At 38.4% G+C, this 13,978-nt stretch overlaps 1 protein-coding gene across 1 annotated transcript in view; it reads right to left on the reverse strand.

Annotated features, from left to right (window-relative positions):
* The window catches only part of Mypn (myopalladin), a 121,798-nt gene extending 111,765 nt beyond the window's left edge, over window positions 1-10,033 (reverse strand). Inside the window, exon 1 of the mRNA XM_048810063.1 lies at window positions 9,923-10,033. The gene's annotated coding sequence lies outside the window, so the exon portion shown is untranslated. The remainder of the gene's footprint in view (window positions 1-9,922) is intronic.
* Window positions 10,034-13,978: the final 3,945 nt, after the last annotated feature.

Raw genomic sequence — 13,978 nt, forward strand, 5'->3', positions numbered from 1 at the left:
CCCCCCGTGGTACTGGGCCTAGGCATGCTAGGCAAGCATCCTACTACCACTGAGTTCCATTCCCAGTTGGTGCTGGTTACCATGCACACATTGCTGAAGAGTTCTTCCAAAGGGGTCCTATAAGAGTACTTTCACATCTTTGTATCCTCGAGAACTGGCTTTCTACTATTTTTCCTGACCACCTTTCCACAATCTTTGTTTTATCTCATGTACTTTCTCTCCACCCCCAAAAGATCATACTCATATTTTGCTTCTATTGCTGTTTCTCTTGAATCTTATACTTCATGACCCTAATTCCCATAGGTGATGGACAGGGCTCTGTTCATTCGCATGTCCTGGATTATGGGGTCCCAGATCAAGCCAGAACTGAGCTTTGTTTGCCTAGAAATAAAGAGTATACTTATCACACACATAATATTCTATACTTTCAATTAAGATTTCAACCATTTGTAACCAGGCACTGTGGTGCATGCCTGTAATCCCAGGGACTTGGGAGGGTGAAGCAGGAGGATCACAAGTTTGAGACGAGCCTCAGCAACTTATTGAGGACCTAAGAAACTCATAGAGACCCTGTCTCAAAATAAAAAAATACAACAAGGGGTGGGGATGTGACTCAGTGGTTAAGCACCCCTAGATTCAACCTCCAGTACCAAAACAAAACAAAAAATTATTTCAACCATTTGACTGATTTCAAATTGTACTTACTTCCTATAAAGCAGATAAACACAATGAATTACTTAGCTGTAGCTGACCCCAGCCCAGTTTCCACATCAAAACCAAGCCTTGTTGTTTGTATTTAATATGTAATTTAACTTACTTCAACAATCCAGGAAGTATAGATCATTATCTTCATTATCTCCATTTTATGGAGTATAAAACTGAAAAGATTATATGCTACTGTGGTTTTTGTGAACTCGTGATCTGAAAAAGTCTCAGGAAGTCCACCTTGAGATTGTCCAAGGTATACTGTGTCATTATCCTCTTTTTATGGAGGAGGAAACTAAAGATCAGAGAAGAAATTTGCACAAAGCCACTCAGGCTGTGATTCACAGACAAGGCCCATGTGAGACTAAAGTCCAAGCTGTTCTCTCCTACACCACGCCACCTTTCAGATGCATCCATGCTCATTAGTATTCAATTTAGAGTCAATTTTTTTGTGTGTGGGGGGGTGGACCCCTCAGAAGAGGTAGAGTAACAGGAAAGAGAGACATCTTGTTATATTGGGATTATGTTGATTTGGTAACTCTCTCCAAAGTGCTTCTAAGTCCTTGGAAATTCAGATGATTTACTACCTCTGACTGGTCAAAGAAATTAAAGAACCAAAGTAACAATAAATAACAGGTAATCCTTGCCATGTATCTCTATCTGCAAATTATTACGCATAGTAAACTCAGGCATGAGAGACCATATGGTTAATATATTTTCAGTAGACATCTGGTTAGCATGTCATTTTAAAAGTTATTTATGGGGCTGGAGTTGCAGCTCAGTGGTAGAGAGCTTGCCTAGCATGTGTGAGGCACTGGTTCAATTCTCAGCACCATGTATAAATAAATAAATAAATACAAATGAATAAAGGACCATTGACAACTAAAAAAAATTTTTAAAAGTTGTTTACAATCATTTGTTGATTATTATAGTCCAATAAAAGCAACAACAAGCTGAGCATAGTAGCTAATGCCTATGGTTCCAGCAAAGTTCAGGAGCTCGAGGCCGGCTTAGGTAGGCAACATAGAAAGGCTGCATCTTAATAAAACACAACAACAATAACAAAGCAACATTAGGTCCTTGAGTTTGATCTTTTAAATGATTATTTTGTATGTAGGAAAAGTTAAGCACTAGAAGAGTGCTGGCCTTGAACTTGAGATCCTTTTGCCTGAGGCTCTTGAGTGGCTGGGATTATAGGTGTGTGCCACCATACCCAGCATTACTTGCTTCTTAATTTTGCATGAATGGTAGGTAGAAAGAATCTTATTACTATATTAACAGATATGACTGGACTGCCTATTTGCTGATTGTTCATTATGTTTGTGTTGGGATGGAGGGTTGAATGGTTTTATTTTATTTTATTCTCTCTTCTCTATTAATTTAGAAAGCAAAGAACAGAGGATGTTTCCAAACCCTGGTAATGTCTAACTCAAAATAACAAGAAGAAGCAGATAAGCTAAAAGACATAGTGAAATCAAGACCTTGAAGGTCCTAACATTCAGAATAATGCTCATAAATCAAATTTAAGTAGTTTACATCATCTCTTTTGGAATCGAATAATAACAATTAGCTATATAGGAAGATGTTAAAATAAGAAATTAAAAATGCTATAATTAGTCAGATAATAACTGTACTTGGAATTGGATTCCAACTCTAATACTTATTTTTTTTGTACTAGGGATTGAACTCAGGGTGCTTAACCACTGAGCCACATTTCCAACCCTTTTTCTTTATTTTTTAATTTTGAGACAGGGTTACCTTGAGTTGCTTAGGGCCTTGCTAAGTTGCTGAGACTGGCTTTGAATTTGCACTCCTCCTTCCTCTGTCTCCGGAGTCGCTGGGATTACAGGTGTGTGCCATTGTGCCCCGCTCCAACTCTGCCACTTATTATCTAAGAAACTTTAAGCAAGTTATTGAAACTCTATGTCTACACTTGCTCATCTCTAAAAAAGAGGAGCCAGAATTATAAGCCTGCAGTCCCAGCGCTGGGGAAGTTGAGACAGGGGAGTCACTTGAGCTCAGAAGTTCTCTACCAGCCTGGGCAATGTAGCGAGACCCCAACACCCCATCAAAAAATAAATAAATACATAAATGAAAAAGGAGACTAGTAGCTATCTCTTAGGAATGCTGTAAGAATCAAGTGAGTTAATGTGCTCAGAACAATGTCCGGCTTCTGGCAAGTAGTCAATAAATACTAACCACCATTATTTCCATCATTATTCTTCTAAAAATGTTTTTTAAAATAAACATCATTTGTACACAGTTGCGCTGAGCTGTAAACTTAAGGAAAGGCCAAAGGCTGAATGGGCCTCCTAGACTGATGACTCAGTCCCAACAGCAGTTCAGGTTTCCTGACTGATTCAGTCCTTGGCTTCTTTCCTGAGACTGACAACAAGAATGTCAATTAGTGCCAAGAGTGATGAATTTTCGTAACATGGGGTGCTGTCCATTAGAGATGTGAAATAGATCACTTACATCTTGTATAGAACACTGAGAGTAATCTACCAAGTTCAGATTCAACCCAATGACATATAGGTAAAATGCTTCTTGTTACCATACTCCTGAACCATCTGCTTCTGAATTCTAAATTCTCAACTCACTCACTGCCAATGGGCTAAACATAGCTAAAGGATTTAAATTATAATTTGATCTGACAACCCAGGTATCAAACAAGACTTCTTCAGCCAAATAAGTAGAGTGGTGACAAATATCAGAACAGTATATCTACTCTACAGTATGTGCTTTATAACAAGAAAATAATAATTGAGGGTGTTGGTGAATATCTATCTTATTTCTCATCTAATCTAAAAAAATGATGTCAACATAAGTATGGTATTTAACACAGACCAACAAAGCTATTGTTAAGGTTAAGTGATTCAGAGGAGAGAAATCTAGGAAAGTAGGAAATATCTTAGTCTTTCTGTGATCCTGAATTGTCTAATAGATTAATGTTGAATGCATACTAACATCCCATGTGGAATAAGACAAGGCAAATTTAGACTTACTAAGTAAACACTCCTAATGATAATGATGGTGAACTGGGGCAGATGTCAAATACAAAGAACAATGATGACACATTATTTACATGATGAAGTGTTAACATTGTGTTTGAAAAAATGTTTTATTGGTTTGTTTTTATTAGCTATTTCTCATCAGAATCCTGTCAACAGATCTGCTTTAATACTCATGTTTTACCTATGAGGAAACTGACATATGAAAATGACAATTAGTTACGTGGACATTCAATACCAGAAAAAATTTTAGGAGTTTTTATTTGCATAACTGGGCTTAGTGGCTCACACCTGTAATCCTAGGGACTCAGGAGCCTGAGGTGGGAGGATTTCAAATTAAGGCCAGCTTCAGCAATTTAGCAAGATACTCAGCATCTTAGTGAGACCATGTTTCAAAATAAAAAGTGCTGGAGATGGAGTTCAGGAGGAGAGTGTCCCTGAGCTCCATCCCCAGAAACACCAGAAATACGATAACAAAAACAAAAACACCAGAGGTATTATTGCGTAGACCATAGTTTATCTTTTAAGTTGTGGTAAATGTGATTTGTGTCCACATACCTAGAATGATATGATTTAGGAATTATTAGAAGTATTAGTTGATTTTTGTTGTTGTTAGTGTTGCTAGAGACTGGACCTAGGGACACTTTACCACTGAACTGCAGTCCCAGCCCTTTTTATTTTTTGAGTGAGGGTCTTGCCAGGTTGCTCAGGCTGATCTTGAACTTGTGATCCTCCTGCCTCAGCCTACTGAGTCACGGGGATTATAGGTGTGTGCCACCAGGTCGAGCTCAATTGATTTGTATACATTATCACTTATCCATCTCAAACTCAATTTATACCAAAAGATGAGGTGTCTTAGCATCATAACTCCATTTTGATTCAATTTTGCAAGCAAAGATACTGATCAAAAAATCTATTTTAGGAGGCAGGGATGCATAGTGGTAGTATGCTTTTGTAGCATGTGTGAGGCCCTATGATCACAAGTAACACACACACACACACACACACACAATCTCTTTTAAATTTTATTTTTTGATAACACATTTTTTTTTCCATTTTGACTTGTGGTAAGATAAAATTTACCATTTTAACCATTCTTCAGTGTATAGTTTGGCATTAAGTATGTTCATACTGCTGTGCTACCAATCATCTCCAGAACTGTTTTCATCTTGCAAAACTGAAACTCTATACCCATAGAACAGAAATTCCCCAAACCTCTCATCCCCCTAACCCTGGCTTCCATCATTCCTCTTTCTGTCCCAATGAATCTAACTACTCTTAACTCCATATAACCTATTCTCAATAAACATTAAATAATATTTTATTTAATTTCTTCAATTATTCACTTCTGTTCTGTCTCTAAAGTGTTGGTAAGGCACTGTCTTCAGGGTTCACAAAAGACTAGTCCTGGGTGCTCTGAGTTGTCAAGTTGTGAAATGGCAGGTACTTCAAATGGGTGTAAGGGGAACTTTGGGTGTGTGGTTTAGGATTGGCTCTCCCATCTTGCCAGTGCTCGGATGCTTCTGCAAACTATGATGAGAAAGAGTTATTCATATGCACTGACTTTCACATCTTCCATCTTTCAGTTACAAATACCCAGTTTCTGTTTTCTTTGAAAGTGTTTAAATGTAAGACCTAGTAAGATTATTTCAGAGAAGCATAATTTACATGTCACGAGGAAAATTTTGTGATAAAATGCTGTTAGCCAGGGGCTGGGAATATAGCTCAGTGATAGAACATTGTACCAGGCCCTCAGTTTGATCCCCAGGGGGGAAAAATTACTGCTAGCTACATTTTTAGAACATGGTTTTGTCAATTTCTAATTTCTCTAATACTTGAGAAAAATACAATGAACCTCAGCAAGGCCAAAAGCACTGGTTCTTAATCTTTTCAAGGATGAGGACTCCTTTTCCAACATTAAAAAATATGTGGCTCTCTCAAGTGATGATAATTGTTATTTTTTTAAAAATCCACCAATTTGTAAAATACCCAATGACAAAAAGAAACCATAAATTTCATACTGATTACTTCAAACATATTTGTATTTCATTGATTGTAACACTATCAAACAATATTATTTATTCTGTTTTCAGATAATCCTTAACGTACACATGGATTTTTGGATCCATTATAATTACTTCATGGTTCTCCAGGGTTCTTCCTCACAAGTTAGAAATCACCGATCAAAGGGAAAAAGCAGGTTTCAGCCCCAACTGTCTTCTCACTAGCTGTGCAATCTTGGGCAAATCATTCTATATACTTTAGTTACCTCATCTTTTCAGGGACTGCAAAATGAGGGAAATCTTTGTTTTGCTAACATCAGGAAACAACAATGAGTGCAAAATTGAGATAATATATAACATTTAAAATCTAAATGTGATATACAAAATACAATGAGATATATAATTGAATTGGATATTGTAGAAAACACAGAGAAGCATCATAGAGCCCTCCTACACTCTGAAAATTAAAGTAGAAAATCAAAATACAATGAATAATACATGTAAATTTAGGTACTTTAAGAAAATAGCACATGTGTGCAAACCTATAATCCCAGTGGCTAGGAGACTGAGGCAGTATGATCACAAGTTCAAAGCCAGCCTCAGCAATTTAGCTCAGCAAATTAGTTACGGTTTACGTGAAAGCCATTTAAAATTAGAATTCTGGCTGATGCAATATTCTCTTGGGAATTTGGTTAATGTAAGTGCTTAAAATAACTGGATCACTTTTTAAGAATGTTTGGAGAAAAAAAAAACTTACATTTCTAAGTTTGGAAAGCTAAAAACCAGCAAGTGGAACTGGGTAATTTCATCAAGTAATTACAAGCTATAAATTCTTATGACAGGTAACCAAATGGACTTCTCTAAGAAGTAATCTTATAATTCAATGTATAACATTTAGCATGAAATAAACACAAGGCAGGTGTTTCTTGGAGAACTTGCCTTAAAATATTTCCACAGTATAAACAATGGGTATGACATTTGACCTATGATCTGGTGTTATTCTATTCCTCTCCCCTCCTCTCCTCTCTCTCTTTTTCTCTCTTGGTACTGGGGATTAAATCCAGGGTGCTTTTTACTTAACCTTTTTACTTTTTACTTTGAGATGATAGGGTCTCACTGAGTTGCTTAGAACTTTGCTAAATTGCTGAGGCTGGTTTTGAATTTGCAATCCTCCTGCCTCAATTCAGTCTCCTGAGTCATTGGGATTACAGGCATATGCCACCATGCCTGTCTCAGTGTTACTATTTCTAATCTGGAGATGTAGATAAATTGAGGACCAGAGAAAGTAAATAAGTTATTTAAGACCGTAATTGTTATCAATTCAAACTTGAAATTATAATTATGTGCCACCTGGCCTAGCATACGAAACTATTTTCTATGGCCTTTATGAAATAATATCATGGTTATATAATGTGCATATCCATGACTGTATCTCCCCTTCCTGTTTTTATAAGCACTTACTTACTGAGCAATCAAAGGATTCTACTAGGTTAAGATTTTCTTTAAATCTGCTCTATAAGTTTTATAATATGAATAATGCTTAGGAAGGACAGAAATATGGCCATTTACTAAGAATCTAATACCTGTCTACTGTCTAGATACACTATATCTTACTTCATTTATTATTTACTAAAATGTCAGAATGTATACCATATATTTTCTTTATAAATGCATATATTTCATTCCATCAAGTTGTATCAAAGATTATCATCAAATAAAAGTCATCATTATTGCAAATAACTTATTAATCATTTAATCACATATAACATTGACTTTCCACTAAAACTAAATAATGTTAGAGTAATGGTTGTTAAGTGTTCACAAAAAATGAAGACTGGAGGCAATGATGGTTCCCCTTTAGGATGAATCAACAGGTGATACTACAATAGAAGAGGTTTCTCTTTTCTCTTGCCAACACTTATTATTTTATTATTTTTTAATTTTTAAAATATTTATTTTTAGTTGTAGTTGGACATAATACCTTTATTTTATTTATTTATTTTTAGGTGTGGTGAGAATCGAACCTAGGGCCTCACACATGCTAGGCGAGTATTCTACTGCTGAGCCACAACCTCAGCCCCACTTGTTACTTTAAAAAGAAAAAGAACCACAAAAGATTACTGTATAATTCCATTTGTATGAAATGCCTAGGATAGGCAAATCTACAGAAGCAGAAAGTAAATTAGTGGTCGCCCAGGGCTGTGGGTGGAAAGATATGGGAGGAAAAGAGTGACAGCTATTGGACACAGATTTGGGGAGAGTAGGGGGTGATGAAATGTTCTAAAATTGATTGTGGCAATTTTTTGCACAACTCTGATATTATTCTAAAATCCACCAGGGTGTATATTCTAAATAGGTGAGTTGTATGGAAGGTGAATTATATCTCAATAAAGTTGTTATTTTTAATTCTAAATTTCTGCCATTCAATTTCATAATCTCTCACCTGCATCCCACGCAGGCGATGGAATTGGGATTCCTCTGTGTGAGATAGGCTAGCTGAGGAATAAAAGCTAATGAAGGGAAAATCACAGTACATGGGAAGTAATTTGTTAAAGCAGGGTTAGGACGGCTGGTTGATCTTAGGGATGGAGCTTCCACCCTGGAAAGAAAGTGAGCTGGGTCCTGCACTTGCTTTATTTATATGGTGGGAACATCAAAGCTTTTCGATGGAATGTTCCTTGCCAAATAAGGTAGAGGGTGGGCTGTCTAGTTCCCAGTGGGTTACTCCGGAGCTCCTAGAGCTGTCTCATTAGTAGAGTGGGTCAGAGATCTTATGCCCTGGGCAGTCTGATACACACGGGAAAGCTGAGATCATTCCCAAGGGGAGACCTAAGTCCCCCATGGCTCAGTACCCTCAAGTAGCTTTACAGGAGGCTTCCTACAATAATCCCTTCAGATTAACCCAGTGAGTATCAAGAAACCCATTTTTGGGGAGGGGGTACAAGGAATTGAACTCAAGGGCACTTAACCACTGAGTCACATCCCCAGCCCTTTTTATTTCTTATTTTGAGACAGGGTCTCACTAAATTGCTAAGCCTGGCTAAATTGCTGAGGCTGACTTTCAACTTGAGTTCCTACTGTCTCAGCCTCCAGAGCTCCTGGGATTATAGGTAGGCACCACCATGCCTGGCCCCCCCCCTTTTTTTTCTTTTTAAATTGGTACATCTCAAATATAAAGAATGGTGGGTTTCATTGTGGCAATGTTCACATTTACATAAAAACAATTTGATCAACTTTACTCCCCGATACCCTCTTTCCTCCTGAGAAACCCTCTTGATACCCAAAAAGGGTTTTAACATTAACAAGTTTTAACTTCAAAAACCAAAAGGTAAACTGGGCATGGTTATGCACCCATGTAGTCCCCAGTGATTTGGAAAGTTGAGGAAGGAGAATAGCAAGTTTGAAGCCAGCAACTCTAAAATTAAACAAAATTAAATAAAAAGATCTGGGGATATTGTTCAGTGGTAAAGCACCCCTGGGTTCAATCCCCAGTACCAAAAAAAAAAAAGGCAATAAAAAATGAATTCCAGCTCAGGAGACAGAAACTTACAGAAGTAATGGAGAGGGACTGTGGCTATAGCTCAGAGGTAGATCACTTGCCTAGCATGTACAAGCATGTCCTGGGTTCAATCCCCAGCAGCAGAAAAACAACAACAAAAAAACCAATAGAGAATGATGGAAGAATACCCTGATGGGATGGTTCATATAAAATCAACCATTACTAACTTTATCAAATAATATTAGAAAATTCTAATGCTTCACAGGAGTTTATCATCTGTTCCCAATTAATTCAACTGCTTTGTACTTCATCCATGAAAAAAACCCACTGTTGACCATTGAGTCCTATTTGTTTCATCTCTAATCTTCCTTTCTGGCTCTGCAGTATCTCATCCTTTTCCTCTAATAATTTGCTGGTGCCCCTTATTCCTCTTTTCTATGTGATTTTACATATTTTCTGACATCCTCCATAATTATTCCAGCACTTGAAGCAGTACTTACACACCCCAGAGAACTCCAATTTAATGAGCTGTTTGAATGAATACCATGGGTAAGGATGCATATAATTCTTTTTTGCTCTCTTAACTGTTAGATTCCCAGAGGTATATCTTTACTGGGCAATATTCAATCTTTGAATTCTCTGGACATTCCTTTAAGAAATCTCTTGCTTTGCCTCTCAAGTTGAGCTCTGAGAGTGGGCCTTACCTGGCACAAACAGCAGTGGAGCTCCAAAGGCCAAGGAAGTTTCCACAGGGACTCCTGGCCCCTCACCTCATTTGTTGAGGGCAATGGGAAGGCTGCCGTGGCTGTCCCTTCCTGGGCTTGCCCATCCTTCTAATTTTAGGCTGCTTCCTCATGCTGCTGCCATGGGTATCAAAGCATGTGGCTCCCCTTGGAGGAGCTATTTTCTCCTATGAGCCTCACTTGTTTGTTTCCAACTTCTCTCTCTCTTCTCCTTTCCTCCCCACCTCTGTGGGGCTGAGCTATCTTTTTATTTCTCCCCTACTCCTTCCCATTAAACCCAGGAACTCGCACATGCTAGGCAAGTGCTCTTGCACTGAGCTACATCCCCAGCAACTTTTTACATTTTATTTTATTTATTTTTTGGTACTGGGGATTGAACACAGGGGCACTCAACTACTAAGCCACATCTCCAGACCTATTTTGTATTTTATTTAGAGACAGGGCCTCACTGAGTTGCTTAGCACCTCGCCGTTGCTGAGGCTGGCTTTGAACTCCTGATCCCCCGTCTCAGCCTCCCGAGCCTCTGGGATTACAGGTGTGCCACATTTTGAGAGTTTCGATAAATTGTTGAGGCTGGCCTGAAACTTGCGATCATCCTGCCTCAGCCTTCCAAGTAGCTGGGATTACAGGCCTATGCCACTCATGTCTGACTGTGTAGAATTATTTCATACTTAAAAATTAAAAAAGAAAATCTTTCATGGCCTGGGAATGTGGCTCAGTGGTAGAATGCCTGCTTAGCCTGTGCAAGAGCCTGGGTCCCATCCCCAGCTCCAAACAAAAACAAAACAACAACAGACAAAATAAAACAAAAACAAACCCCAGCTCCAAACAAAAACAAAACAACAACAGACAAAATAAAACAAAAACAAACAAACAAAAAACCCTTTCAGAATTATACTCAGTCTGATCTGAATTTACCTTCAAATCCAAGAGATCAAGGGAAAATTTTTACATTCGATTTTTTTTTTTTTTTTTGGTACCAGGGATTGAACTCAGGGGTGCTTAACCACTGAGCTACATCCTCAGCCCTTTTTTATTTTTTATTTTGAGACAGAGTCTCACTAAGTTGCTTAGGGCCTTGCTAAATTGCTGAGACTGACTTTGTACTTGTGATCCTCTTGCCTCAGCCTCCCAAACCACTGGGATTATAGGCATGCACCACCGTGTCCTGCTTTACATTACATTTTATTTGTACCTGCTGAAAGCTAGAGTTCCAGATCATGTTTATCTAACAAATTTACTGGATTCCTATTATGGATAATATGTTGTCCTAGGTCACAGAGATGCAATGATGAGCAAGGTAGACATGTATTTCACTGATGAAATCTTTTTTAAAAAAATGTTTCAGTTATAGATGGACACAATACCTTTATTTTGATTTTTATTGATTTTTTTAAATGTGGTGCCAAAGATCGAACCCAGTGCCCCACACATGCTAGGCAAGTGCTCTACTGCTGAGCTACAACCCTAGCCTCTCACTGATGAAATCTTGATAACAGATTTAACAATTTCTACTATGCTCTGTGTCCTCTATTAAAATCTCGAGATAGGGGCTCAGGTTGTAGCTCAATGGTAAAGCACTTGCCTAGCATATGTGAGACATTGGGTTTTATCCTCAGTACAACATAAAATAATTAAATAAACTGGGTGCAGTGGTACACACCTGTAATCCCAGCAGCAAGGGAGGCTGAGATAGGAGGATCTCAAGTTCATAGCTAGCTTCAGCAAAAGCAAGGTGCTAAGAAAGTCAGTGAGATCCTAAATAAAATACAAAATAGGGCTGGGGATGTGGCTCAGTGGTTGAGTGCCCCTGAGTTCAATCCCTGGTACCCAAAATAAACAAACAAATAAATTAAAGATACTGTGTCCATCTACAACTAAAAATAAAATTTAAAAGATTTGGCATATAGTTAGACTTGGTTGTGCATGCCTGTAATCCCAGCTTGGGAGACTGAGTCAGAAGGACTGAAAGTTTGAGGCCAGACTCAGCAATTTAGCAAAAACCTATCTTAAGATAAAAAATAAATAGGTTGGGGATGTAGTCAGGTGGTAAAGCACCCCTGGGTTCAATACCTAGTACTAGAAGAAGAAAGAAAAGAAAAAGAAGAAAGAAAACGATCTTGAAATATTAAAATCATGAGTAGAGCCTCTTTCCTCAGAGAGGTCACAGATATTTCAATACATAGAGTGTGATTCAAAGAAACAGGTCTTATAAATTCCTGTTGAAATTTAGCGTTGTGAAAATGAACAGATTCATTTATTCAGTTAATCAGTCAAAATAGACTTGAGGTGTTCTCTGAAAATGTTATCCTGCTAGACACTGGAGGTAATAAACAAAAATACATATGCTATAGATCCCTCCCTTAGAAAGACTACAATATAAACAAGAAACAATTGTTCAATTCACAAAAAATTAATGGATGTTTAGTAAATATGTCAATTGTGTGTGTGTGTGTGTGTGTGCGTGTGACACTAGGAATTGAAACCAGAGGAACTCTATCATTGAGCTTAATTCCAGCCCTTTTTATTTTGGGACAAGGTCTTGCTAGTTTGCTGAGGATGTTGTTAAACTGCCTAGGTTGGTCTTGAATTTGCAATCCTCCTGCCTCAGCCTCCCAATTTGCTGGGATTACAGATGTGTGCCACTGTGCCCAGCATGTTCACAGTCTTCCCTAAGGTCTTCTTAATTATCTTTTTCCCTAGAAATATGTTTGTTTATTTATTTATTTATTTTGGTACCAGGAATTGAACTCAGGGGTACTCTGCTGCAGTCTGGCTGGGCACAATTCAGGAGCCACTTGTCAAAAGAAATGAACTTTATTTTTAGAACCACACAGGCCAAACAAAACAGCTCCTCAGGAAAAACCTTCAGAGCCCAACTGCCACCACCGGCTTCCCACAAGCCTCTCCACCTCCCCCACTCCTCCTGCTCTTGAGGCCCGATTGGCTGGGTTGCATGGGCAGAGCCAAAAAAGTCCCCCAATGAGCAGCTCCCTAGTCTGAAAGGGCGGGGAAACAGTCCAATGAGCATCACCGTAGAGGAGCCAATCAGCTAGAAGTTGCTGGGGCCACTGTGAGCCAATCATCAGCTGGCAGTCTGAAAGTTTGCTGGGGCCCCTTCCGCTGTGGCTCTCAACAGTACTCCACCACTGAGCTACATCCCAGCCCTATTTTGTATTTTATTTAGAGACAGGGTCTCACTGAGTTGCTTAGTGCCTTGCCTTTGCTGAGGTTGGCTCTGAACTCATGATCCTCCTATCTCAGCCTCTGGAGCCACCAGGATTACAAGCAAGCACCACTGCACCTGGCTCTAGAAATATTTTTGAAAGATTTTTACAAACTAAATAAAGTTTGCTAATAATTTATTTCTCATATTTTAGTAATTAAAAATAAAAAATGGGGTGCTGGAGTTGTGGCTCAGTGGTAGAGTGCTCGCCTAGCACGTGTGAGGCCCTGGCTTTGATCCTCAGCACAACATAAAAATAAATAAATAAAACAAAGGTATAAAAAAATAAAAAAAAAAAAAATTTCCAGCTAGAGCTTCTGACAAATATGAAACAACTTGTATTCATTTATTCTTAGGGATACATATCTAAAAAGATCTAAGTTCCTTACCTTCAGCTAGCAATCCAGTGATGGAGAATATAGGCAATTGATTATGCTGCAATGTGGCAAGCTCTATAGCAGAGGATGGCACCAAAGAGGAGGGTGTTTCATAATTGGCACACATAGGGCATGTCTTCATAAAGGAAGGACTGCTTAAGTAAGTATTGAAAAATGAGAATCTTACTAGGTTGAAGAGGCAATATGAACATGTAAGGCAATGGAGTGAGTATTGGGGGTGTATACCTACAATCCCAGCAACTTGGGAGGCTGAGGCAGGAAGATTCTAAATTCAAGGCCAGCCTTAGCAACTTAAAGGGATGTGGTTGCTGGGGCTGTAGCTCATTGGTAGAGCACTTCTGGGTTCAATCCCCAGTAACTTCTCCCAAAGATATTTTTTAAAAATGTAGGGAG

Source organism: Marmota marmota, unplaced genomic scaffold (genome assembly GCF_001458135.2).
Source record: "Marmota marmota marmota unplaced genomic scaffold, marMar, whole genome shotgun sequence".
In the NCBI taxonomy this organism is placed as follows: Eukaryota; Metazoa; Chordata; class Mammalia; order Rodentia; family Sciuridae; genus Marmota; species Marmota marmota.